Here is a 27,608-nt window from a genome sequence, read left to right on the forward strand (position 1 = left end):
ACTGTCATTATTTCACAGTGCTTTGAGCACTGCTCTAGAGAGCTCACAGCCAAAGAGATAAATAACACTTGAAGGGAGAGAGGAAGATGCAATTGGAATATACTGGCGATTTCTGTGTATCATCTTTCCCTTGGAGCATATAAAAAAATCTCATCTATTTTTAGAGGTGGTAAAAATTCCAGAAGTGGGTTCTATACTTGTATTATCATCTCAATTGGAAACACAGAATTGGAATTGTCCTTTAATATTTGTTTTGCCTACAAACTGGCAAGAAACTGTATTGATGGTGACTCACAACTATTATACTGTATCATCTCTTTCCAGTCCACATTTAAGTAAACTTTCAAACTTGCTTCAGGAGGTGTGCAATTGTGTTCACATATGTTTGTATTTAAGTGCATTTAAAACTTGTTTAGAATTGCATAGTCCTGAAAACACACACACATTTTTTAATAGTCAAATTAACCTGATTTAAACTATTTTATTCCCAGACACTAAACCTAAATTAGTAACCCATATAGACATCACTGATTGCCTGTTTCTCTGACATGATGGTAAAATTCAGGTAATAACATTTATTTATGTTATTCAAAGTGTGCATTAGGATTCAAGGAGGGGTACTAGATTCAAAATGCGGTCCAGGGGCTGAATACAGTGATAACGCATCATTCTATAGCAACTTTCTTCCATCATTCCCAGAGCATTCACTGCACAAGCAACACCCTTTTTCACCAGGAAAGAAGGATGTTCCTTAAACCTAACACACAATGCTTTCAAAACATGCTTTTAAATCAGCTGTCTTTTCATATAACTGTCATGTATGTTGGAAAAATAAACAATTAAGTTCAAATTTAAAACAAAGCAAAACAAACCAAAACCCTTCCCCATCTGTCAGATTGTGTGTATGACATCATCAGCTGTTCTGCACTTGTTTGTAGCTGTCCAGATCGACCTGCCCCACAGTCTAAGCTTTGTTCTCCAGCTCTCTTTACAGGGTCAGCAGGCTGGAAAATTACCACATGCTGTCACAGTTAGCTCAGCCAGGTCTTGTTATCATTGTTTCCAACAAATCCATTCATTCCATTATTTTACATTTTGGGCAGACGTTCTGCCACTGAGGCTTGGGCCACAGTAACTTCAAGGGCCAAATGTTAATGGGCCCCTACTGTCAGCAGAATAGCAGTGCAATACGTGGGAAAAAATACCCAGACAGCTCACTGACACTGGTTTAGGACCTCTAGACTTAGGGTGTAGCCTGTGAAGAGCTTTTATGTAAACAAGGTTTCAATAAACAAATAATATCTTCCATGTCAATATTCATAACCCACAATGTTTTCCTTCTCTTTACCCTCTTTTACCCCCCTGAGCAGCACACCAAGAGGCAAGAAAGTGGTATTTATGGTCAATGTGTTTTGCAGAGCAAATCTGTAGGATGTGTGCGAGAAATCATACAACCAAACCTGATTTATAAGGGATGTTATGGAGTTCACAGCTGGAAAAAAAGCATTTTTATTTTGAGTTTGATCTACTATCTGTGTGACTTACAAGGAAGCGTGTGATTGTGAAAACTTAAAGCTTGCAATTTGTGTGTGCCATAGCTGATGTGTCAAAATGAAGGCAGAGCATGTCTGTCTGTCTTTTCTGAGTGTGGAATTTCAAGTAAAAGGAGTGCACTGATGACATATTTTGTTTTCATCTTAGGAAACCAAAAAGCCAGGCAACACTCAGGAAATACACAGTAAATTTTGAGCATTCAGAAAAAAGAATCAGGATAAAGAAAAAATTGTTCAAGTTACATTGTTGCCCCTTGTGCTGGTTTTGCCAAATTTAGAAATATATCCTCTGAGAGACGGCAGGCCACAAACCACCCTTCCCCCACTAGGTTTGGGAAAATATAAATTTTCCTTGAAGGAAAGTGAAAGAGATAAAAACTATTTATTTAACAAACACACAGGAAAAGGATAATGATGCTAAATAATGAAACCTCTCGCTCTGCTGAGAGAAAACTGGGAAAATTTCAGAGTCCTTCTGTAGATCTCTCTCTCCCCCTCCTTGGAGCTGGGATGGGGTGGTGGGCCCACCTCCACAGCCAAGGCCTCAGTGGAAATTCCTCCCGATGTATTCTGATGTTGAAACAGTCCAGCAGAGAGAAAAAAAGGAAAAAAATGAAGTCCCAGGAAAACAAACGTTCAACTCTCCGTCTGTCTCCGGAGAAAGAGAAAGGAGCTGAAAAACTGGCCGAAAGCAAGCCAGGTGCTTCCCCCCCTCTCACTCTGCTGCCGCAGCTGAACACAGAGCCATGTCTATCTCTGTGTCCCTGAAAACATGAAAACAAACTGCTTAGAAAGTTCCCTCAGCTTTGTGTCTCCCCCTCTCAGGCTCGGTTTAAAGGCATAGAAAGGCATATATACTAATTTCTGGGCTTAGTGCAGCGATAGGGAATACAACATCAAGCCACCCCAAGACACCCCTTAATGTTGGTAGTGTCTTTGTGTTTTCATTTGTTTTGGTTTTAGGCCAAATGCTATTCTCAGTTGTTTCCCACCCTCAATCCTTGACTTTGGTGAGTTCACTAGGGCTTGGTTCTAACCTGAAGGAGCTCTTGGAACAGGCTCCCCAGGGAAGTGGTCGCAGCACCAAACCTGAATGAGTTCGGTAAGTGTTTGGACAACACTTTCAGGAACATGGTGATTCTTGGCACTGTTGTGTGCAGGGCCAGAACTTGGACTTCGATTATACTTATGGGTCCCTTCCAACTCAGGATGTTCTCCGATTCTTTGATTGGTTTGCCACCTCCCCTGGCTCAGCTTCTTTCACCCAGTTTTATCCAACCACGGAGGAGAAGATGGTCAGGCTAATGGGCACGGAAATTGGCAGAGTGCCTCCCAACAGGAGGCGTCCCTCTCATTGCCAGCTGTGACATTTCAGGGGCCACACTCTTGTTAGAAAGAGATTCTTCCTTCAGATTCCTTAATGTGAACAGGGTGAAGTGAGTAAGATTAAAGCAGTCTCATCTGAACAAGTTCTAAAATCCTTCACTCCACGAAGAAGACATTTCAAGAACTAATTCAATAATCAATCCAAAGAGAGAGAGAGAGAGAGAGAGAGAGGGAGTCTCCAAATGTCTGGAGCTTCTTTGGGAGAGCTGGATAAACCCTATTGCTCCTGATTTAAGGCTGGTACTGAGAAGGAAAAGGTGATTACCTTGGCATCTAATGCTCACTGCCTTTATTTCGGGTACTGAATATTCTCTTCCCATTATTTTCACTGCCATTGGACTACAGAGGTCTTGATAACACGACCTGGCTGCTATCACCATGACAGTATATGGTGATTAGCTGAATCCACTGGCATTCTGAAAACCTAAACACAAATCTCAGCTTTTTTAACTTGCCAGTAATTAGCACAGCTATTATTTCACTTAATTTGTATTATTGATACTCTAAAGCTCTCAAAAGAGCTCCACAAAAATCAACAGCACAGTTTATCTTGTTTTCTGCAAACATTTTGGAATATTAGGCCATATGTAGCGGGTTGAGTTCGAAACCGGGCAGAAACACCAATTAAATGTAGTGGTTTTGGTTCAAAATATTCATTACTTACTTATTTTCCTTCTGTGAGATAAGAATTAGGAGAAAAGCAAAGCAGGCACAAACCTTAAACAGTTGCAGTACAATGAAAGAGTTTTATTACTAATAGAATTCAAAGTAAAGAGACAATAACAAAACAAAATTAAAGCAAATCCCCCCCCCCCCCCCCCCTCCAGCCAGCACTTCTCTCCTTTTACCTAGCTCACACAAGGGATAACAAAACATGGGATGTTAGTCAGTGTTCCAGTTCTTGAAAAGTCTCTCTCTTATGCTTAAGGGAAAAAAGGGTTTTTCCTTCAGTTGCACGTGGTTCCCAAACTGCCACTAACAGCAGATCCGCCCGGAAACAAACAATCTGCTGTGTGTAGAACATCTCTCCCATGAAAAATCTCACAGTTCCTTCACACTGCAAAACATGGGCCATCACATGGGGTTATTCATCTTTTTAAGGATAAGTTCTTTTGGCCTGCACACAAAAGCTTTTTCTTCGCCACAAGTCTCTAGCAGCCTCTTACTACTTCTATATAGCCTGGCATAGGCATTCTTCACAATCTTCACAGGCACACGAAGATACTCCATCCCCCCATGTTCTTCAAATGGATTAAAAAGACAAACAGTTTGTGGTATTACAGTTTCTTACCACGGCATGCAAGAAGGTTTCTTTTAAGCTGCGCGCCAGAATCGCGGCACCGCCCTCTTTTCTCCCATCGCCATTTCCAGCTCCGTCCCACGTGACTCACTTCTCTTTCTCTCTGACTCTGAAGGCGCCATGCTGAAGAGTGTTCTTGTTCAGCCTTTACGGTGGGGAAAGCCTCGCTCCCTTTGTGCTGCTGGCTGTGTGGTGTCTTCTTCAGTTCAGCACGAAGTGTGCTGGCTGCAGACAGGAGGCTCTGCCGGCTCCCGTTGACTCCGCCGGCTCCGCATGGAGAGGAGAGGGACCCGCCTGTCCCCAGAAGCCGTGCTAGATGGGTCCAGCTGTGGCAGTCCATGGCTGGTTTGAGCTGCCTGTGGCTCTGGGATAGTCCCCCCCAGCCACCCAGGGTCCGTGCCACAGCGTTGGGAAAGGGGGGAAGGGGCAGTGGCCCCGGCCCGGCCCGGCGGGGCCGGGAGGCTCGGAGCCCCCCGCCACCTTCCAGCAGGCGAGCTCCGACCCAAAAAAGGGGAAGTCCCCCCTTTCTGTGCAGTTTAAATATGTAAATTGTGAGAAGCGTAATTGGTCTTAAAGACTGTCCATCAACTCAGGGTCAACCCAATACACCATAGTACTGTATGCATGAGAATTCACATTATCTCTCTAAAGCCTTGCTGTAATATATTACAGTTGGTGCTTTCATTATTCAAAAGCCCGATTAGCCACTTCACGTTTTATGAAACATATTTTATTTCAACTCAGGTTTTTTCTGTGCTTCGCAGCTAATTTCAAATAGTTCCTTTTTTTCAGATGACATTAAAACCCAGTTGAAATAAATTCATTTTCCATAAAAGTAATGAGTGTCATGGCTAGATTTCCTAAGCCAAGCTCTCCAAGCAATCATCATAATAATTTTGTAAACCATAGATAATATCTTGGAATAAAGAAACATTTTCAGGGAATGAAGTGTTTAATTTAGATAAACATTAGAATGTAGTGTTGTCACTTTGCATATAATATTTTCAGAAAAATCTTCTACAGTTTAAAAATAAGTATAAAAAAGACGGAAAAAAGAAGCGAAAGAATGACCGAATGCAAGAAATAAACAGAGCTCTAACATATTCAATTAGTTCAAGCATTCTGAAATGTGATGTTTTGTCCTTAATTTTTCAAGGTTAGGGTTTGTGTGTATGCATGGTTTTGCCAATGTACTTAGGGGAGATGGGATCTGGAAGAAGTGAAACAGGAAAGAATTAAACAGGAATAGGCCCTGCCTAATGTGGTCTTTTAAAACTGGATTATGAAATACACAAATTGCATACACAATGCTTCCATGTTTTACTTAGCTTTGCGTGGTTAAAGTGGTTTTGAATAATGAAAAAAAAAGCGCAAAATAAAAAGTACAACAGCAAGTAATTGAGTTACATTAATTGTTAGGGACATTAGGGCACATAATGAACATTTTTAGTGTACTCTTTCATTCTGGGTAATCTAATGTTCAACCTTTAAAAATGATAAAACACCCTCAAAAAATCTTAAAACAGTAAAGGATATTTTTGGTCACTTACTTGCACACTACAGTCAAGTCCCTTGGGACATTCTGTTACAGTGCAGATACTGCAACACACTGTATCAGACAACGAGGCCCGTGGAAAGAAATATATATGGACCAATTCTTGATAGATGTTTCGGAGATGTTTATTTCTCCAGCCACATGGCCGGGCTCTGCTGAGGAACTGAGGCAATCACGGGACCTGAGGGTCCTTGCCCGCGCAGGAGAACACAAAACAACCAATGGGGAACGAGGCTGACCAGGGACTAGGGAAACCCTGTGCCTCCCCCCCAGGGCCCCTCTCCCAGGACTACATGGCAGGGGGAGGGCCCCAACAACATTCCTCCTTTCCTTGCTTAGGATCATGACCTTTAAATTGCAAAGAATTGGAGTAAATCTCCTCACCCTGAGCCCAGTCCTGTGCTGTCTCTAGAGCCCAGGTAATGTGGGAAAGTGCAGTACTATCCTATACTGTCAAACTGTCTTTTGATTAGTAAGCTTCCACCCATTTCCATATCCAGCAGCTTATATATGATGGTGTATTGGGTTGACCCTGAGTTGATGGACAGTCTTTAAGACCAATTACGCTTCTCACAATTTACATATTTAAACCGCACAGAAAGGCGGGATTTCCCCTTTGGTCGGAGCTCGCTTGCTGGGAGGTGGGGGCTCCGAGCCTCCCGGCCCCGCCGGGCCGGGCCGGGGCCACTGCCCCTTTCCCCCTTTCCCAACGCTGCGGCACGGACCCTGGGTGGCTGGGGGGGACTGCCTCAGAGCCACAGGCAGCTAAAACCAGCCATGGACTGCTCACAGCTAAACCCAGCCAGCGCGGCTTCTGGGGACCGGCGGGTCCCTCTCCTCTCCATGCAGAGCCGGCGGAGTCAACGGGAGCCGGCAGAGCCTCCTGTCTGCAGCCAGCACACTTCGTGCTGAACTGAAGAAGACACCACGCAGCCAGCAGCACAAAGGGAGCGAGGCTTTCCCCACCGTAAAGGCTGAACAAGAACACTCTTCAGCATGGCGGCGTCAGTCAGAGAGAAAGAGAAGTGAGTCACATGGGACAGAGCTGAGCATGGCGACTGGGAGAAAAGAGGGCGGTGCCACGATTCTGGCGGGCAGCTTAAAAGAAACCTTCTTGCATGCCGTGGTAAGAAATTGTAATACCACAAACTGTTTGTCTCTTTAATCCATTTGAAGAACATGGGGGGATGGAGTATCTTCGTGTGCCTGTGAAGATTGTGAAGAATGCCGATGCCAGGCGTTATAGTAGTAAGAGGCTGTTAGAGACTTGTGGCAAAGAAGAGCCTTTGTGTGCAGGCCAAAAGAACTTATCCTTAAAAAGATGAATAACCCCATGTGATGGCCCATGTTTTGCAGTGTGAAAGAACTGTGAGATTTTTCATGGGAGAGATGTTCTACACACAGCAGATTGTTTGTTTCCGGGTGGATCTGCTGTTAGTGGCAGTTTGGGAACCACGTGCAACTGAAGGAAAAACCCTTTTTTCCCTTAAGCATAAGAGAGAGACTTTTCAAGAACTGGAACACTGACTAACATCCCATGTTTTGTTATCCCTTGTGTGAGCTAGGTAAAAGGAGAGAAGTGCTGGCTGGAGGGGGGGGGGGGGGGGGGATTTGCTTTAATTTTGTTTTGTTATTGTCTCTTTACTTTGAATTCTATTAGTAATAAAACTCTTTCATTGTACTGCAACTGTTTAAGGTTTGTGCCTGCTTTGCTTTTCTCCTAATTCTTATCTCACAGAAGGAAAATAAGTAAGTAATGAATATTTTGAACCAAAACCACTACATTTAATTGGTGTTTCTGCCCGGTTTCGAACTCAACCCGCTACATTAAATGGTGGAGAATGTGGGCAATTAATGGGCACTGTGAGATGAAGATTAATTAGGAGAAAATAATAAGCAGAGCAAGTATAAAGTTATAAAATTAAGAAGAATAATAGAAGAAATTTACTTTGTAGAAGTGGTAAATATTCTAGGGGTGGAGGTTTATGTAATTTGTTTTCTTTTATCTCTGGTTTTGCTATTTTAAGTAATTTTTGGATATGTAAATTTTAAGAAGCGAGGGGTGGAATGTATTGGGTTGACCCTGAGTTGATGGACAGTCTTTAAGACCAATTACGCTTCTCACAATTTACATATTTAAACCGCACAGAAAGGCGGGATTTCCCCTTTGGTCGGAGCTCGCTTGCTGGGAGGTGGGGGCTCCGAGCCTCCCGGCCCCGCCGGGCCGGGCCGGGGCCACTGCCCCTTTCCCCCTTTCCCAACGCTGCGGCACAGTCCCTGGGTGGCTGGGGGGGGACTGCCTCAGAGCCACAGGCAGCTAAAACCAGCCATGGACTGCTCACAGCTAAACCCATCCAGCGCGGCTTCTGGGGACCGGCGGGTCCCTCTCCTCTCCATGCGGAGCCGGCGGAGTCAACGGGAGCCGGCAGAGCCTCCTGTCTGCAGCCAGCACACTTCGTGCTGAACTGAAGAAGACACCATGCAGCCAGCAGCACAAAGGGAGCGAGGCTTTCCCCACCGTAAAGGCTGAACAAGAACACTCTTCAGCATGGCGGCGTCAGTCAGAGAGAAAGAGAAGTGAGTCACATGGGACAGAGCTGAGCATGGCGACTGGGAGAAAAGAGGGCGGTGCCACGATTCTGGCGGGCAGCTTAAAAGAAACCTTCTTGCATGCCGTGGTAAGAAATTGTAATACCACAAACTGTTTGTCTCTTTAATCCATTTGAAGAACATGGGGGGATGGAGTATCTTCGTGTGCCTGTGAAGATTGTGAAGAATGCCGATGCCAGGCTTTATAGTAGTAAGAGGCTGTTAGAGACTTGTGGCAAAGAAGAGCCTTTGTGTGCAGGCCAAAAGAACTTATCCTTAAAAAGATGAATAACCCCATGTGATGGCCCATGTTTTGCAGTGTGAAAGAACTGTGAGATTTTTCATGGGAGAGATGTTCTACACACAGCAGATTGTTTGTTTCCGGGTGGATCTGCTGTTAGTGGCAGTTTGGGAACCACGTGCAACTGAAGGAAAAACCCTTTTTTCCCTTAAGCATAAGAGAGAGACTTTTCAAGAACTGGAACACTGACTAACATCCCATGTTTTGTTATCCCTTGTGTGAGCTAGGTAAAAGGAGAGAAGTGCTGGCTGGAGGGGGGGGGGGGGGGGGGATTTGCTTTAATTTTGTTTTGTTATTGTCTCTTTACTTTGAATTCTATTAGTAATAAAACTCTTTCATTGTACTGCAACTGTTTAAGGTTTGTGCCTGCTTTGCTTTTCTCCTAATTCTTATCTCACAGAAGGAAAATAAGTAAGTAATGAATATTTTGAACCAAAATCACTACAGATGGAAAGCATTACTAGAGATTTTCACATGTGTCTATTCCTTTTACAGGACAAATTCTTCTTGCAGGATGAGTTTTAAAGGATAAAGTTCTTCAGGATGCAGACCAAGTAAAAGCTCCCTAAATTACAAAACTTACATTATCTGAATGTTTGGGATAAGGTTTCAGAGGCAAAGAAAACGAAAGACTTAAACTGTGGTGGTGCATGTGGCTGCAGCCACCCTGACCCCCAAAGGTATAACAGAAACCAACACACGGTGGTCAGGCACCGAGGTCTAACAACACACTCTGTGGTTAGGGTAAGAACCCATCATCCCCCGGTTTGGTGATTTGTGTATTTCAAGATGGTTGGTTCATGTTTCCCCTCCCTGTTTTATGTATGAAGTTGTAAATATTCATTTCCCTTAGTTAACTATGTATTAGTTCTAGAAAGTTCTGTACTCCTCGACATCCCATTGGTTACTTCCCTTGTTCCCACCTATGTGTTGTTCCTGGTTCCTTCAGCCCAACCTCCTTCCCTTTGTCCCATTGGCTGTATCCCTTATCCCCGCCTTTCCCTCCCTCAGTATAAAATCCCTGGATGCTCTGTTATTTTCGGCTCTTCGTCCCTAGTCCTTTCATGTTAGTAAACCTTTATGTGGAACCTATATGAGGAGTCCTCTCTCTCCTTCTCTGCCTCTGCCTGCGCACCTGACAACCAGCCCAGGAGTCGCTCCCTCAGGTGAGGAGCTCACTCTCTATCCCTTTTTGTGTGTTAAGCTGCCAGAACCAGAGGGTGCAGCCAGACCTCCAAGCTTCTTTTGTTTTCCTGGCTTGCATGCCCTCATTAAACCTTCTGACTAGTGGCCCAGCTAGTCATCTCAAACTTGCTAAGAAAGAATTTAACTTCAGGCTTCAAAAAACTTGAGCATGAAGTATAAGCACAGACAAGTCACTTTCATTATTTGCCTCAAGCACAAAGGCATTCGTCTGAAATTTTGGGGAAGCTCTTGTTCATATTCTCTGGTGGGATTAGATGTGTTATTGCACACAAAGTTTAAAAAAAAAAAAAAGTAACACCTTTATTTGGACAGCTATTTTTATCTAATAGGAGTGCAGGTAATTACATGACTGATTCGGTGTCCTGAACTGAATAAAATAAAATAACAGCAGAATAGCTCCCACTGAATTTGGTGAGATTTCAGCCAAGGAAAACTGGAAGCATTCATAAAATCCACAAGAAAGGGTATTCAAGGGCATACAAGGCATTCAGCAACCTCTCCATTCTTGTTTCTTTGTCACCTTCCATTCCCTTTGACAAAAAAGAGTAAAAACGTTTCAGCAAAGTATGTGAAAACAATATGGAAATTATCTACATGGTCCATCACAACATATTAGCAACTGTCTATGGTATTAGTTGTTTTCTAACATGTTACATTAATACCATAGAATTTTAACCTTTGATTATCCTAATAAAATACGACCTTGCAATCATTACAATCAATTTTCATATCAGATTAATGAAGACAAAGGCTTACACACTCTGAAACCAATATGTAAATTACTTACAGAACAGTTTTTCATGTTTTGCTTGTGTATTAATGTTAGTGTACCTTTCCAATTCAATATTTTCCTTCAATTTTTCATTGTGAGACTTGGAGAATTAGTGCAATATCATTCACTTTTTGATGAAGTAAGTAAAACAGGCAATATCATAGTAGTAGTCCGCTTCTAAACCAATTTTTATCATACGAATAGCTGTGATAAGAAGCAATAATAGCTGTTGGGGAGGGAAAACAAAACCAGAAACAATGCAATGAAATTGCTAGAACTGGATGTAGATCAAGAAGAATTCCTAACAGAGATATTTTTCTAAAAATACAGTAACTTTCTCAAAGAAGTGAGTGTCACACAGTCAGTGTCAGACTGTAAAAAAAAAAAAAAAGCTCTACAACGTGCTATCTAGGGAATAATCCTCTGGTAGGCAGTTAGAGAACCTGGCTATTTCTATTTTTACTCTTTCAGATGTTATGATTCAAGACTGGCTTGGAAGGTGAAAGACTAATGGCATTAAATGGATTGATGAGTTCTTGTCTGATTGCTACCCAGGTTTTTTGCTTTCAGAAATTAAATAATTTAAGAAGATAAGAGAAATACTATTATATAGCGTCAGAATTTTTTTATTCCTCCAGTTTTATTAACTTAAAAGGAGTCAAACAACACTCTCTCAGAGTTTGCTGCACAGAAAAGAATAATCTCTAATCCAGGTGGTGGAAAGGCAATGATGCAGCAGGTCTGTCCTTGTGAAAGAAGTTCAGGTGAAGATTTAGTCTGTACTTTCTTTTTGTCTCAATGTTCTGTTGTAATTGGTCCTTTTCTTGTACTTTTAATAAGCTTCATAATACTACCTAAGAAGTTTTTAAGAAAATTTCAGAGTGTCAGGAAAATCTGAAGATGTTTGGTGAGGAAAAAAGACTACATGTGCTTTATTGCCTGGGAAACTCCACAGCCTCATTTCACAATCCACTCAGGACCCTTTCTCATCCAGGCAGCACATTTCTGGAGCTCACAAAGAACCTGATATACCAGGGAGGGTATTCTGCAAGTGTCAGGAATAGGGAGAAGGAAAAGAGGGAAAGAGAAATACAGGCATGTTCCACTATGAGACACACTAATATGTTAAAGGTCTTATTTCAGGTTTTGCCTTGGGCTTAATGCTATCTCTGTTTCTCTTGGCTGTCAAAAGGGCAGATTGAATGCAGCAGTTTCTGAATTTCTTACTGCAAGGAGCAATTCATTGACTGAAATGTTACTCATTACAGCAAGCCTTGAAACCCATCATTCTTGGGGTTTGGGGTTTTTTTTTAGTGAACAGAGTCAATCATTTCTCTTCTACCATCTGTTCATCCTCAGACTTCCTTCCTTCCAATGCCAGCATATGTCATTGAGATCTCAGCAACATTTTGGTATCTTTGATCTGGAAGTCAACTTCTTTACCTGCTTGCTATTTTCAGCTGGGAGTGCCGTCTAATTTTAGTTCCCCATCTAACATTCTTAGGCATAATCACTCCTTATGTCTTCCATATTTATCCTAAGAATCTTTTGGAGGTTTTTTGGCATATGCTGAAACTCATGTGACAGAAAGGATAAAATGAGAGAGTCATGATTTGAGCTCCAGAGTAAATCAGACCGTGGGCATTAGAACAGTAGAAAAGATTTTGAAAGGAAGAATAAATGAAAATTTGTTAGGTGGTATCAGTTAATATAAGATGAACTGAAGTAGCAATATGGTTTCTCTAAAATGTTTTCTTGCTAAACTAATTGCATACCTTGAGAAGCTTTAGTTAAACTTTTTCTTAGGAGAATCCTTATTTATAGATAGATAGATAGATAGATAGATACAATGTAGATACAGATACAGATATAGATTGTTACAGATAGATAAAACCTGTCTACCTTCAGTGAAACATTTTATATGCTGCTACAAGGGAAATTCTCTGTTAAAGTGACAAAATGGGGATTAGTTGAAAAATGTGACATGAACATGGAGCTGAAAGTAAAGGCATCCAATGTTTGTGCTGAAAGGAGAAGCATCAGACAGGAGGGCAATGACAATTTACTTCCTTATGGCACTAGTATTTAGTTCAATCTTCATCAATAGTGACACAATCATTAGTTACCTTGGTGATTTGTCAGAAAACTAATGGAAGTGAACTAATGAACTAATGGAAATCTGCAAGTGCTTAAAATTAGGAGCAACACTGAAAGTTTCAAGTACAAGGGGAGTGATGAATCTTGAACATAACATGAACTATGCTGAAAGCAGAAAGTGCCTTTAATAACAACATAATAATGTTTTTTAATTTTTTTTTTTTCCTAAAATATCTGAAAATATTTGTCATTGGATGACTTAAAGCTGTCAGGAAACTAATTACTCTTCAAAAGTGGTGAAAATGAAGAAAGAAATCACAGGTTTGTTGAGTCTGTGCTGTGTAGTATTGATAATTAATATAATTTCATAAATTATTTGTCCTTTATGGGAATTTTATGGAAATTTCCTTTTTACATCTCTGCTTAGAGGTGGGTAGTTTGAAAAGCTGAAGTTTGGGGTAATATTTTTTTAAAACTTTTGAAACAGTCCACCCTGCTTATAGTTACACTATCCAGAAGAAATCGTCTTCTTTCGGGTACAAATTTCTCTGGCCAGTAGCACCAACTCTTCTACCCTGCATCAGCCAGAAAAAGATCATTGATAACTTAAAGTCATCATTGTAATTTTGCACCTTGGCCCCTCTCATTTGATATCCAAGTTTTGTCTCTCCTTAACAGAATGTCAGCATCTTGATGACAATTTTTAAATTAAGAAAACCATCTAGGAGAACCTAGCTGGCTGATGCTCCTACAGTGCTCTCTGAGTCTCTCCTCAGTTTATGCACTCTTTTGTCCTTGAGCATGTTTTTGAGATTGTTTAAACCATTTGCGTGCCACTGTAGTTGATTTAGCTTTTTCTTGGTAGTTTATTTCTTTCCTGAATCTGGTTCTGCATTGTCTTGTTTCATTTTTCAGTGCTAAAAACACATTGATATCAACTAAGTTGTGCTGGAGGAAGAGATGGGAAAGAATGTTAAGCCATTTTAATACCTGATAGATACAAAGATAAATTCAGGACCTGCGTAAATAAAGCACTTTAAGGAACAAACAGGAAAGACTGGTGTTGTACAAAGGGGACAAAACACCCCCCTGTCCATGAGACATCCTTTCTGCATGAGCTGGTTTTTTTTTCATTTCCATGACCTTCTTGTGAAATCCAAAATTTAAAAAAAAAAACTTTAAAAAAAAAGAAAGCAGTTTCAAAGAAAGAATATACCTGAAAATTTAAAAACAGAGTGCAAGAAAATAAAAATGTGAACATTTCCTTAACAGTTTCTTTCTGTTGAAAAACGTTTTTATGTTTTCATGTAACTGTGTTTTGATTTCTTAGTTTTAAATACTCCTGTACCCATCAGAAAGATTATCAGGGAGTTTAGTCATCAGTAAGTCATTAGTCATTTACCTGAACTATTTACACAAAAATATTCTGTTGGAAAATACTGGTTTGCAGTGATGAAGGTCTACAAATGCATCTGTTTGGATGAAATTTTAACCCTCATGCAACAGATCTCACAGAAAACAACCTGAATTTAGTTTTCTGGGGCAACCCTCATGCCTAGTTAAGAAACACTGGACTTTATCAGTTCTTTCTTATATTGTCGTTTTGGATCCTTGAATCTTATGAAGGCAGAGATTTTGTGAGACCTTTTTATGAAGGACCTTAAAGTTCTGTCTTACTGCCAAGGCCTCCTGTAACACTTGTCCTTAGTATATGAGACTGATTCAAGAAAAATGTTTTAAGGCATTTTAGGGGTCCAGCTAGAGTTAGTGATTGCTGTAGTCCCCAGATATCAGGTTAATCTGCAGGAGCTGGTGCCCTGGAACAATCAGTCCTTGCAGCTATCTGGTTGAGAAACATAAACCTCCAAGCTGAGAGAAAATACTGGCTAAGAAATATTGCTCTGTGGAATTTGTGAAAAGGAACTTTCAAATTTCACTTTCTGTCAAGGCAAAGCTTTTAAAAATATTTTGTTCACTTACACTCTGTCAAATCATCTCCATCAAATTATCAAGAGCTTATCCAGCCTGACAGCAGAGGTTCATCAACCACAGCAACACACAACTTAATACAAAATGTTTTACTAATTTGGTAGCTTTTTCTGCACTATATCACAGTACACAAAATTGATACTCTTAAGTTCAGGAAATGGTTATGCAGGAGTAAATGCAGGTCTGATTAATCTTCATGCTAATACACTAATTAGAAGCATTTTTTGGGCCAGGGAGCTTTAGCTCAGGGCTCAGAGATGAGATGACGTGAATAGGAGATGTGGGTGTAATGACCTTATGCTGCAACATAAGTTACTTCAGTGTGCCGGTTTGGACAAATTTGGAGGAAAATATTCTCTGATAGAAGGTAGGTTACAAGCATCCCTCCCCCACCAGGTTCAGGAAAAAAGAAATTTTCCTCCGAGGAAAGTGAAAGAGATAAAAAACTATTTATTTAACAAACACACAGGAAAAGGATAATAATCCTAAGTAATAAAATCTCTCGCTGAGAGAAACCTGAGAAGATTTCCAAGTCCTTCTGTAGGTGTAGCCTCTCTCCTCCTCCTCAGAGCTGGGTTGATGTGGACCCACCTCCGGGGCCTCAATGGAAAATTCTCCCATTGTGTTCGGATGTTGAAACAGTACAGAAGAGAAGAAGGGAAAAACCGAAGACCTAGGAAAACAAAGTTCAACTCTCCATCTCTCTCCGGAGAAAAGGAGCCAAAAGCTGGCACAAAAGCAAGAAGGGTGCTTCCTCCACTCTTGCTACCACAGCAGGATGCAGAGGAGTGTGTATCTGCGTCCTTGAACAACTGCTTTCAAAAGTTCACTTGGTTTTTTCTCTCCCCTCTCTCGGGCTCAGTTTAAAGGCACAGAAAAGGCACAAAATTAATTTCTGGACATAGAGCAGCGATAGGGGATACACATCATAAAGTCACTCCAAAACATTCAGTCATATCACCACTTTTAATTCTTCTTGATCCTTATTCTTCTTGATCCTTATTTTTGATGTTAGGGAGCGTGGAGCTCTTTCAAAACCCTTGTGGCATATTGTGTGTCTGCCCTTGACATGACTTTCATTGCCACTTGTCTCAGTTTTTGAAGACAAAATTCTAGGAGGAAGCGCTCCAGAATGAGCGCTTCCTCCTCAGGGAAAAGGGCCTCCCCTTTTCCTCCGCCAATGAGACAAATTGGTCACAGCAAGTGAAAGTGGGAAAAAAACCAAATTGTTTATTAACACAAAACAAAACAGGGTAGAACAAGAAAAAAACAAAACTCAAAATACAACAAATGCCCAAAGACGGAAGAGACACATAGGCTTGGATCAGCTGGGGCCACCACGTGGGCTCCCCGGACCAGAGGGAAGGGAAGGGAAGGTGCGGGAAGGTGCGGGAAGGTGCGGGAAGGTGCGGGAAGGGAAGGTGCGGGAAGGGAAGGGAAGGTGCGGGAAGGGAAGGGAAGGTGCGGGAAGGTGCGGTGCGATGCGGTGCGGTGCGGTGCGGTGCGGTGCGGTGCGGTGCGGTGCGGTGCGGTGCGGTGCGGGAAGGGAAGGGAAGGGAAGGGAAGGGAAGGGAAGGGAAGGGAAGGTGCGGGAAGGGAAGGTGCGGGAAGGTGCGGGAAGGTGCGGGAAGGTGCGGGAAGGGAAGGGAAGGGAAGGGAAGGGAAGGGAAGGGAAGGGAAGGGCGAGAGAAGGGAAGGGAAGGGAAGGGCGAGAGAAGGGAAGGGAAGGGCGAGAGAAGGGAAGGGAAGGGGGAGAGAAGGGAAGGGAAGGGGGAGAGAAGGGAAGGGGGAGAGAAGGGAAAAAGAACAAAAAAAAACCTTAACACAACCTTTTTCCAGCTAGCCGTAACAAAAAAAAAAAAAAAACCAAAGAGCAGCACAGCACTCCCGGCGCACTCTCTCCCAAACCCCGCCGAGTCCTCTGAAGCCCCAAGCCATTGGCTCAGCAGTCCGTGGCTCCAGCCCCGCCCCCCGGGCCCATCTTAAAGACACAGCATCTTTTTTGGTCATTAAGCAGATGGTTAAGGAATAAAAAAACCCCACCCTTATAACATCACCCCAGGATACCACTTCCATCTGCAGTATTACTTTGTAAGCATAAACCAGATGTTTCACAGAGTATTTTCTGTGTGAATTAGGGAGGCCTCTGGCACTTTTCCTTGTCTATAGGCATATGCATGCAAAGTTGTGCCTATCTGCATTTAGCTTTGTGTCTTGTATATTTCAATACACTTGTTCAATTTCTGAGTTACTTAGTCTTAATTCTATGTCAAGAATCTGTGTGGAATGAAGAGGAGAAAGACCACCTGGATATAGCATTCTATAGCTGCAAAAATTGTCAACTCCCAGTCAATCCTGAAATCATGTGGGATCTACTGCTTCAGCTGGATACCTACAAATATATGGAGCCTGATAGGATCCATCCAAGAATCCTCAAAGAGCTAGCTGCTGGCATAACAAAACCCCTCTCAATGATTTTTGAGTGGCCTTGGGAGTCTGGAGAAGCTGGTGAACAGTGTCCCAGTTTTCAAGAAGGGCAACTCTGGAAACTTCAGGCCTGTCAGTCTCACATCAGTGCCTGGTAAAGTTACAGGGAAGAAAAAATACCTGAAAAATACCTGAAAGACAACGCACTCATCAGTCACAGCCAGCATGGGAACTCCCAATTATAAAACCTGATTTCCTTTTATGAAAAAGCAACCCATCTAGTTGATCAAGGGAAGCCACTTGGTGTAATCTTTTTGTATTTCAGTAAAGCTTTCAGTACTGTCTCTTACAGTATCCTCTGTACAAAATGTCCAGCACACAGCTGGATAAACACACCATGTAATGAGTAAGCAACCGGCTCACAGGTTGGGCACAAAGGTTTATAGTGAACGAGGTGACATCAGACTGGTGACCTGTCACTAATGGTGTTTCACAGGGCTCCATCTCTGGGCCTGTGCTTTTCAATACCTTCATAAATTACTTGGACACAGGACACAGGACTGGAAGGGATACTAAACAAGCTTGCCAATGATACAAAACTAAGAGGAACTGTTTACTCCCTCGAAGGCAGGGAGGTCCTAGAGACAGACCTTGACAAATTAGAACACCAGGCAAGGAGATGAAGTTCAGCAAGGGAAAGTGCCAGACATTGCACCTGGGATGGGGTAACCCTGGATGTATGGACAGCATGGGGAATGAGATGCTGGAAAGCAGTGCCACAGAAAGGGACCTGGGGTCCTGGTCAATGGCAAGTTGAATATGAGTCAGCAGTGCCCTGGCAGGCAGGAGGGCCAAGCATGTTGTGCATCAGGCCCAGCATCACCAGCTGGCATAGGAGGGGATTGTCCCGCTGTGCTCTGCCCTGGGGCAGCCTCACTTCGAATGCTGGGGGTAGTTTTGGGTGCCACAATATAAGAAAGACATTCAGCTTTTAGAGAGCACCCAAAGGAGGCCCATGAGGATGATGAAGGTTCTGGAGGGAAAGCCACATGAGGAGTGTCTGATTTCAGTTGGTCTGTTCAGCCTGGAGAAGACTCAGGGGAGACCTCTTTGCAGTCTAGAACTTCCTCGTGAGGGAAGAGGAGGGGCAGACACTGATCTGTTCTCTGTGGTGCCTAGTGACGGGATTCAAGCAAATGGAGTGAAGTTGAGTCAGGGGAGGTTTAGGCTGGGTGTCAGGAAAATGTTTTTGACCTTCAGGGTGGTTGGGCACTGGAAGAGACTCCCCAGTGAAGTGGTCACATCACCAAGCCTGACACAGTACAAGAAGTGTTTGGGCAATGCTCTCAGACCTATGGTGTGATTCTTAGGGTGTCCTGTGCAGGCCCAGGAGTTGGACTCCATGATCATGATGGGGTTCCTTCCAACTCAATATATTCTGTGCTTCTGTGATTCTGGGCTTCCTGGAGAATGTGGGGTGTCTAACTCAAAGGCGATAAAGCCTAAAGCAGTTATGATGCACTGAAGCATCAGGAATGATCTGTGAAGATAAACGTATTCAACACTGTCATTTTCCATATTAGTATGTAACCTTTCTGCCAGACATCATTAACAGTTCTAAACCAGTGCTGTCTAGAGGCTTCCTTTAAAATAAATACAATAATTGTACTGAGCCCCCAGCTAATGTCACATTCATCTCCAGGTTTAAGGACCTTAACCTATTTTTACAGGTGTCTTTCCCTAATATGCAACTACTCAGGGGTCTTAAGAAATATAAAAGCAAAAAGACTGTTTTGTGGGAACAAATGCCAAAAATGTAGTAAATTTGCATAATCATCAGAGTGATCTTAAAAATAGTTACATAAATTAAGAAAGCCCAAATAATATATGAAGGTCATGGTGAGATGTTAATCATGTATATTGGTTTCAAAGTCTTGAAATTAAATGCATACTATTTATGATTTGGCAAGAACTCAGAACCCTACATCTCATCTTCTGTAATTCAAACATCTTGTGCGTGTGAAGTGTTCTCACTGGTCTGGGAGGGACATCCTGAGTCTGCTGTCCATCTCTAAAAAGCACTAGGAATAATTGTCCTCTGAAGCAGCAGGGATGGGGTCTGTGGCTCAGACCCAGGAAGCTGTGACAGCTCCAGAGAGAGTGTCCCGCAAAGAACCATCCCCCAGAGGTCTGTGGCAATCCCTCAGCCACCGGGGTGCCTTCGCAGGGGGTGCCTGTCTCAGCAGGCTGTCAGCTCTTTAGTGATTCAGTGGGAGTGATTTCAGCTCTTGTCCTGCAAGGCAAACCCCAGGCTGGACCAGGAGGAGAGAGACGGGAGGCTCGTATAGCAGTTCGGCATGAGGCAGCTATATTAGTCTGCACCCTGCAAAGGAGAGGCTAGGGACAAGCTCTCTGATCCCACAGGGGCAGAGGGCTAGATCTTACAGGGATAAAGGGGTGGATGTGAGAGGGTAAAAGCCAATGGGTTACAAAGGATCTGCATAGGTGTCCAAGAGGATCATGGGTCTGTGTCCTCTCTCGCCATAACTGAAAGATGGCTGCCTTTTCCAGGGGGATTCTGCTGGGAGGTTTTGCAATCTCCCTATTTCAGCAGGCCTCCCTCCAGGGCAGAGGGTGGGCATACCCAACAGTCCTCCCTTATGAGGGCAAGCTTGAATGATCAGCACAACCTGGATATTTGGTTTTAAGATGGTAGAAGTTAGAAAGTTGCTAGGACAGGTTCATCTAGAGTCACACAGCCACAGAATATGGAGGGGACCTCTGAACACTGTCTGTTCAAACTGCCATGCATGACAGTATCAGATTAGGTCTGCCCTTGGTTGTTTTTCAAACATTTCTGCATCTTAATAATTGCCTTCTTTTGTGAGGTTTCAGGCTGATTGAGGGAATAGATCACAGGTTTTCTCCCCATCTCCAGCAGTTAAACACTGAATTATTTATTTTAGGTTAGCAGGTAAAATTCCTTAATCTCTGTAAATGCATCAATTAATATAAAATTGGATTTGGTATTGTGATAAAAGAGCAGGATTTGACAATGCACTGGCACCACTTCACCCTGCAGAAAGGCGAAATGTCTTGCTGGGGTTTGCTTATCTGAGCTAGTACATGGCTCAGGCTTGACCTGGCATAACCCTATGCAAAATGGCAAAGCATGACAGTTGTGAGCTGAGCTTGTCTGCTCAAAGCAGCAGGGAGCTGGAGCAGCAGCCCAGCTCCCCTTGTGGTGATAAGATGGGAGGTTGCACTGCCAAAAGCCTGGTCACAGACCTTGGAATGACTCTGCCTGACAAAATACCAGTATATGGCTGAGTTGGTCTGCCCAAAGTATGAGCACAGCCCACTTCTGCCTGCCTGCAAAGAGTCAGCTCAGGCAGTCGCAGTGTGCTCTTTCCCCAGCCTCTGCAGTTATTGTTTGTGGCTCTCTGGTGACCTCTTTTCAGGCTTCCTCATTCCTCTGCCCAAGTGAGGATGGGGGAGAGTATTGCGATGCCAGTTCTCACCAAAGCACACACAGAGCAAGGCCATTCTTACATTCAGCTTTTATTGTATGTCAAGGATCATGTCAGTTCCTCTGCCAATTATATTTACACCCAAATTCACGTGAAAGCCTTAATGTTTGTTCCCCCGTCCTCAGAGTGATTTTGTTGGAATTCTTCTGGGTTGCATTTGGTTTTATTGAGACAGTCTCTTAATTGTGACCTTGTAACATCATTATTCAAGCCATAGCTATTCTATAATTTATTGTCATAGCCTACTGCTCTGTGTGTCTGTATACCACTGCAATTTACAGACTTTGGTATTAATAAAAATACTGAATAGGTATGGAACAAGAACTAAGCCATGGGAAGTCTCATTAAGAAGGTCCATCTTTGACATCTCCTTACCAATTAGACTCAAAATATGGAAGATAAGTCAGATTTTAACTTAAACTGCATGAGTTTCCTCAGTTTCATTTAGCACCTGCTTAAAAGGCCCCAAAACATCACATACCACAAAGTCTTGGACAAGTTCATTCATATTATAGCATGAACTACAGAAAAACTATTTTATTCATCAGATATGTGATAATGTAAAAAAAAAAAATCAATAATTTTTTAACTCCCACCATGCAAAAATATTTGCATTGTCTCTAATTCTACATTCTTATTTACTAGCTTCCTGCTAGAGTACCTGTTTTCCTCAAGCTTTACTTAAAATTGCTTATCTATAACTTTCTAGTTCAATCAAAGTTAAGTTTTGCAGACTGGGTTTTAGACTTCCTTTGGAAATCCTCTGCCAGTTTATTGGCATTCATTAAAAACAGTGATAAAAATGATTCAGAGAGATCCTTGCATATTTCAGCTAGGATTCTATTTTAGTTATCCAGTCTGTGTATTGTAAATATGTGGGTTTAGTCACTGTTGTCTTCTAAGTTTCTTTCCTCAAATTGTAGACTATCTATTTCGTCACTTGTTTTTTGCTCTGTTGCAGGCATTGAAAGAAATTTCCACTGACACATTTCTTCCTTTTTGACTCTTTTGTTTAGAATTATGTCATCCTTAATACTTGTCTTGGTTTTGAAAGACAGGTGTCTGCTAAGGTAGGCGGAAGCCTCCCTTGAAATGGCAGATTTCCCTCCGAGTTACTATAATTTTGAAAATCAAGGGCCTTTAGGCAAAGATGTGGGAAACTGGAATAACAGTTCTTTACTATTATATATATAACCAGTCAAACAAAACAACAACAACTCTGGCAGTAACAGCAAACAATCACAAACCCAGTCCCAGCCTTCTCGGCTGTCAGGCTATTTCCCCTCGGGTGCAGTTCCGCTCGCAGCCGGCAGGGGCGCTGGCGGCTCCCGGTGAGCAGGGCAGGTGCGATGGTTCCCCCGCGGCTGCAGGGGGCGCTCCGGAGCGAGCTCGGGAAACACGCGGCACTGGCGGCCTGGGATCCCGGGGAAGGATGGAACAAAGGCTTCCGATCCCGGACTCTCGGGAACAGCAGGCTGGAGCGGCAGGCTGGAGCAGCAGGCACAAACACAAATCCCGGGTGGCAGATGAGATGTATCCAAAAGGGGAACCCCACGGAGGTCCAGGCAGGCAGGGTGAGCACGGCTACAACGCAGCGAAAACTCGAAGCAGCAGCGGGGCAGGGCGGCCACAGCCCGGCCTCCAGCAGGGCAGGGAAAGCGGCTTTGGGATCCCGGCGTTGTTTCCAGCAGAAAGAAAAACGGCCGAAAAAAAGGAATCAGCAGCTCCTTCCTCTGCAGCTTCTCTCTCCGGACGCTGAGAGCGAACTGAACCCACACGCAGGTGTAAACAAAAAAGTGGCCAGGCCCTTTTGTCTTCTCTTAAGCACCCAGCGATTTATCGTCTTAGTAACAGAATGGGGGAAAATTCCTTTAACAGAAAAAAAACCTAGATCTCTTAAAACCGCAACAATACTCCATACTGAGAGTGAAATTTATCCTCTGATCAATAAAGAGCAAAACATTGCAGAGAGAATCACTAAGCAGAAATGCAGTAAGACTGCAAGAGCTATTGGACATGGATATTTTTTACCCCATCTCTTCATCTTCTGTGTTTGTAACTTTCAAATAACCTGAGATTTTAAAAAAATTTAGAAGGGGCTATGGATATAATTTAAACATCCTGACTTTAACTACATTTACTAATCATTGAGACGGACTGTGGTATGAAATATGCTTCCAGTTTGGAGATCCTGAACCCTTTGAAATCATCAGGACAAGTTATCGTGGGAGAAGGGGGAAGGAGGAGGATATCCACATCACAGGAATTAGTTTTGCAACTGGTAGCCTCTTTAAAGATATAAAATGTGAACAAGGACTTGGGCTTTGACCACAGGGAGTGGATACCCCATCACAAGAGCAGGTATAAATACAAGAAATTGAAACTGAGCCAAGGGAAAAAAAGCTAACTCACTCTCCTTAGCTGCGTTGATCATTCAGGATTAGTGGGACTAAATAAACTTAAATGTCAGTCATGATGATGGGCAGGTAGATTGAGAGAGTGATGAGTACAACTGTAGTATTTGAAAGATACCTTTAAAGCCTAAGTGTACATATTAACATGTGCATGTTATGATTATTATCATAGCAATCATGCAAATACATTCTGTGAGAACTGAGATTATCTTTCATGCCACAATTGCTAAGAAGCCTCTCTGCATATTTCGTATTTCTCCTTGAGACATTTCCAGATCTTTTGTTATTGTTTAGATGATACGTAAACTAAAACATGCTTGCAACTTCTCTTATGTTTTTAAACAACATGTAATTGCATAATTATGCTTTCAACTGCTGTTACCAATGTTACTATTACCTGTTTGTACAGGTCATTATCACTCTAAACACTGCATAAATTGTATGCAAAGTGTATAAAAGCTATGGTAGTATATAGGAGATTAGTATAGATAGCAGGAAGGATCAGCCTGACCTGAGCTGATAAAATTCTGAGGAGTTGTGAGGAGGATGTGTCCAAACTTCTAGGCACCAGTCCACATGCATGCAAAGCTCACATTAATCCAATAAATAACCTGGTTTACTTTTAAAAGATCTGCTAAACGTGCAGGAGCAGTCATGGGAGTCACATTACCAAAAAATATTTGAAGAGAGAGTATCAGCCCTTCTGTGTTGTGACTACTGCAAGAGCTTTGTGACAGGGCTTTGCATTGAGAGAGAAATCTGTGCTGCAAAACAAGGCAGTGCTGGTTGCTTTGTCTTCAGCACACTGATCCTGGCAGGAGGAACCTCACAAACAACGTGTGCCAGCCTATTTTTCAGGAATCACAAAGACACCTGCTTGATTTTTAGGAGTTTCTTTTTCTTCTTCAGTATTTGAGATATTCTAGTCATCTCAAGGCAAACTTCTCAAATTCTTCAGTGCCTGTTATTATTACCTTTATAAAGCACTATCAGAAAACAAATGTACCAAAACACATATTTGGTACATTGAATCAATGTGCCAAAACACTGACCTCACAAAATCTGACTGTCATGGTTTAGCATACTTTGGGTTTTTAGTTAAGGAGGGCTCCATCAGCCACGAAAGTGATTGTCTGAATATTGGCAACTTTTTAAGCCACTTAAGAAGCTTGACACACCTCTGTGATCCACATTTAAGAACGAACAAACCCCAGGAAAACTCTCTTGCTTACGGCTTTTGGACAGGTAACTGGGGTGCCCGCGGCGCAGCCCAGCTGGGTTGGCCACAGCACAGCTTGGCTAAGATCTCAGCTGCTTCTGCTTCACTGGACACCCAGCGCAGCCCCCTCAGCGCGGGCTGGGCCAGCCAAGAGACAGACACCCCGGAGCCGCACAGCTCTGTTCCATCTGTGGCCCTGCTCCATGCAGGCAGGCCAGCGGCATGGCTTGACCAGCCCCCCGCCCCTAATGCAGCCGAAATTCCTCTGAGGCCACTGCCTAGCAAATATCATGTGACCAACAGCAAGAGGCGAATTCCAGCTGCAAGGTCCGGGTGAGATTAATTCTTTTAGTGCTGTAAGATTCCTCCAGAACAGATGAAACCTGCAAACATCAATCCCCTCCCAAGTCAAAGGAAAGGGAAAGGTGAAGGCACGTGAAGAAAACACAATAGAGACACTAAAGTCAATGAGGAAGGAAGAGCTGAAATCCCGAGAGAGGAGAAAGAGGGGATGCTTCAAACCTAGGAGCTGAAATTCTGTTGTAAGGCTATGGTGATAGACTGTGATACATCAGAGTATCCGCTGTAATTTCATGAAAGCATGGGGGGGGGGGGGTGTGGAGCGTTCAAACTGCAATTATGAGCAAAAGTATCTGTGCTGAAATAAGCAAATGTTGAAGTAGCTGTGATCTGGTGAGAAGCTTGAACAGAAAGAGATGAAAGGGATGAAGACTCTTGCTCCCAGGGAAGAAGAAAAGCTCTGTTCCTAGAGATGAAGATGATCCCAGAGACAGATGAAGAGAACCTTTGCTTCTGAGCAGCTCATCCTTGAAATGGTACCCCAGTAGCTCAAGATTGGACCCTCGAAAGCAGTTGTGGGGAAAGCTGTAAGTCGAGGGAAGGGACTTTCACATGCGAGCAAAGAACCAACCCGGGTGGCTGTCTTGCTGTGATATTGAAGCCATGAGAGAACAGTTTCTTGTGGAGATGTCTCCATAGCATGAGTAAGAGAGACTCCTCTCCCTAAGTGAACTTATAGAAGTGGTAAACTGACTGAAAAAATCTCAAGGGTTGTCTTTCTATACTGTCAGTGGGAGAAGGGAGAAAGGTGGGGGGAGGAGAAGTGTTCTGAAGGTTTAGTCTGACTCTTATTTTTTTTCTCTTTTAGTTTATAAACTTCTTTATATTCTTTAAAATTTTGTGCCTGCTTTGCTTCCTCCTAGTTCTTATCTCACAGAAGCAAAATAAGTAACAGATTTTCAAACCAAAACCCCTACACTTAATTGGTGTTTCTGCCCAGTTTATGAAATGAACCCACTACACTGCAAAAATACCTTATAAAAATGCTTGCTGGGATCACTAAAACATTAAAAGTTCTTCAGTTTATACTTCGTGTGTCATTTTCACACCCCAATTTTTCTTTTTCTTTTTTTTCTGACATAGATCAAGAATGCAAAAAAAGACATAAAAATGTTAAAAAATCATTGGGCTATACTTTAAATTTTGTGTTGTATCCAACGCATGCCTTGGTCCATTTCTGTTGACCGTCTGTCACGTTCCTCTGTGGGGAACTTAAAGGAGTTCTTTTATAAAACAGATGATCTAGAATGAAATTAATTCAACCGAGATCACCTTGTATCTGAGAAATATTTATTGATAACGAAAAAACAAAATAAAGGAGTCACCCTACTAAAGAGGACTAGAAAAGACAGAGGAGGAAAGAAAATGGAAAAGGAATGGGGGGGGAGGGGGGAGAGGGGAAGGAAGAGAGAGGGAGAAAGAGAGAGGGGAGACACAGAAAAGAAGCGGGCATTACCACCAGAAGGTGGGGGAGTGCGGTCCGTGTCCAAGTGGCAGGGGGTGTGTGCACGCTGCCTGCCAGGTGCCTGCGCAGCTCTCGAGAGGCACGGCTCCACAGGCACAGCTCCCGCGGCGACGGGCGGCCGGACACGAGGTGTGAGGGGGTGGGCGCTTTGGCAGGAGGCGCAGAACCCTGTACAGGGGTCGCGGCGGGGACCGCGGCGGCAGGCTGGATCGGAGGCGGGCAGGATTGGACACAGGTGGCTCAGGCAGGGATGCAGGGTCCAAGTGGCAGGGTGGCGGTCAGGGACACAGGGAAGCAGGACAGGCGTGAGGGCGAGCAAGCGCCAGCGAGGGCAGGCGAGCCAAAAGGCAGGCTGGGGCCAGGGCGAAAAGGAAAAAAAACAAAAACGAACTAGTGTTGGGGTTCCTCCCCCCTGCCATGTGGTCCTGGAAGAGGGGCCTTGGAGTGGAGACACGAGGTTTCCGTACCCCCTGGTCAACTTCATTCCCCATTGGTTGTTTTGTGTTCCCCTGCCCGGGAAAGACCCTCTGGTCCCGTGATTGACACTGTTCTTGGGCAAGTCGCCAACCGGGCGGCTGGAAGAATAAACGTCTCTGAAAATATCTACCGAGAATGAGTCCTTATATTCTTTTCCATGGGCCTCGTTGTCTGATACACGTGCTGCAAGAATTACCACTGCAACACACTAGGGCGAGGTTAAAGGAGCAGCGAGACCCAAAGCACCCGATGCAGTTAGCCTCTCCCAAGGTCTGCCTGCTGACAGGAGACCATTGGCCCAGTCCAACCTCCCACTGCAGTCCATTGGTGGGGACATTTCGCCGTCTGACTGAAGAACCTCTCTCTGGAGGGGTACAGTGTCTCCTGCTGACTGCCTGTCCCCTGGGAGCTGTTACCAGCCAAAGTCCCTCCAGAGACAAGGCTTTCCCCCATCTTCTCCTAGCTGCCTCCTGTAATATGCCTCTGACAGTCAGTGTTGAGACGAATCAAAAGTAAATTGGCTCCTCACACTGATAATAAAACAGGTTATGTTCCTACAGACATGCTTTAGCCAAATCCTTCCTTGCGGAGCACATAATGAGTGAGGTACTTCCTTGACACCCTACAAAGAAAGATATTTACATCTCTTAAAACTGAGATGTTAAAAAAAGGTCAGTGCAATCAAGTATGTCTTAATGTAATTTCTAAGGAAAACATGATTTTGACAGGCTCTGAAGGGTATATCACTGTATTCCCTCTGCCCAGCTTTACAATAATGTTACACAGTCAAGCTCATTTGATGCAGCTAAGTGATCTGTGCAGGATTAGGTTTTGTCTTTTAATTTTCATATTGTCAGAAGATATTAATCAAATTTTAACAGCTTCGTCAATATGAGGGGGGAAAAGGGTAGTGGCATAAATCTAAATATTCAAACTGAAAAGAATCTGCCATCTTCCCAAATGAAATT

The sequence above is a fragment of the Coloeus monedula genome (genome assembly GCF_965178545.1).
Source record: "Coloeus monedula genome assembly, chromosome: Z".
NCBI lineage: Eukaryota > Metazoa > Chordata > Aves > Passeriformes > Corvidae > Coloeus > Coloeus monedula.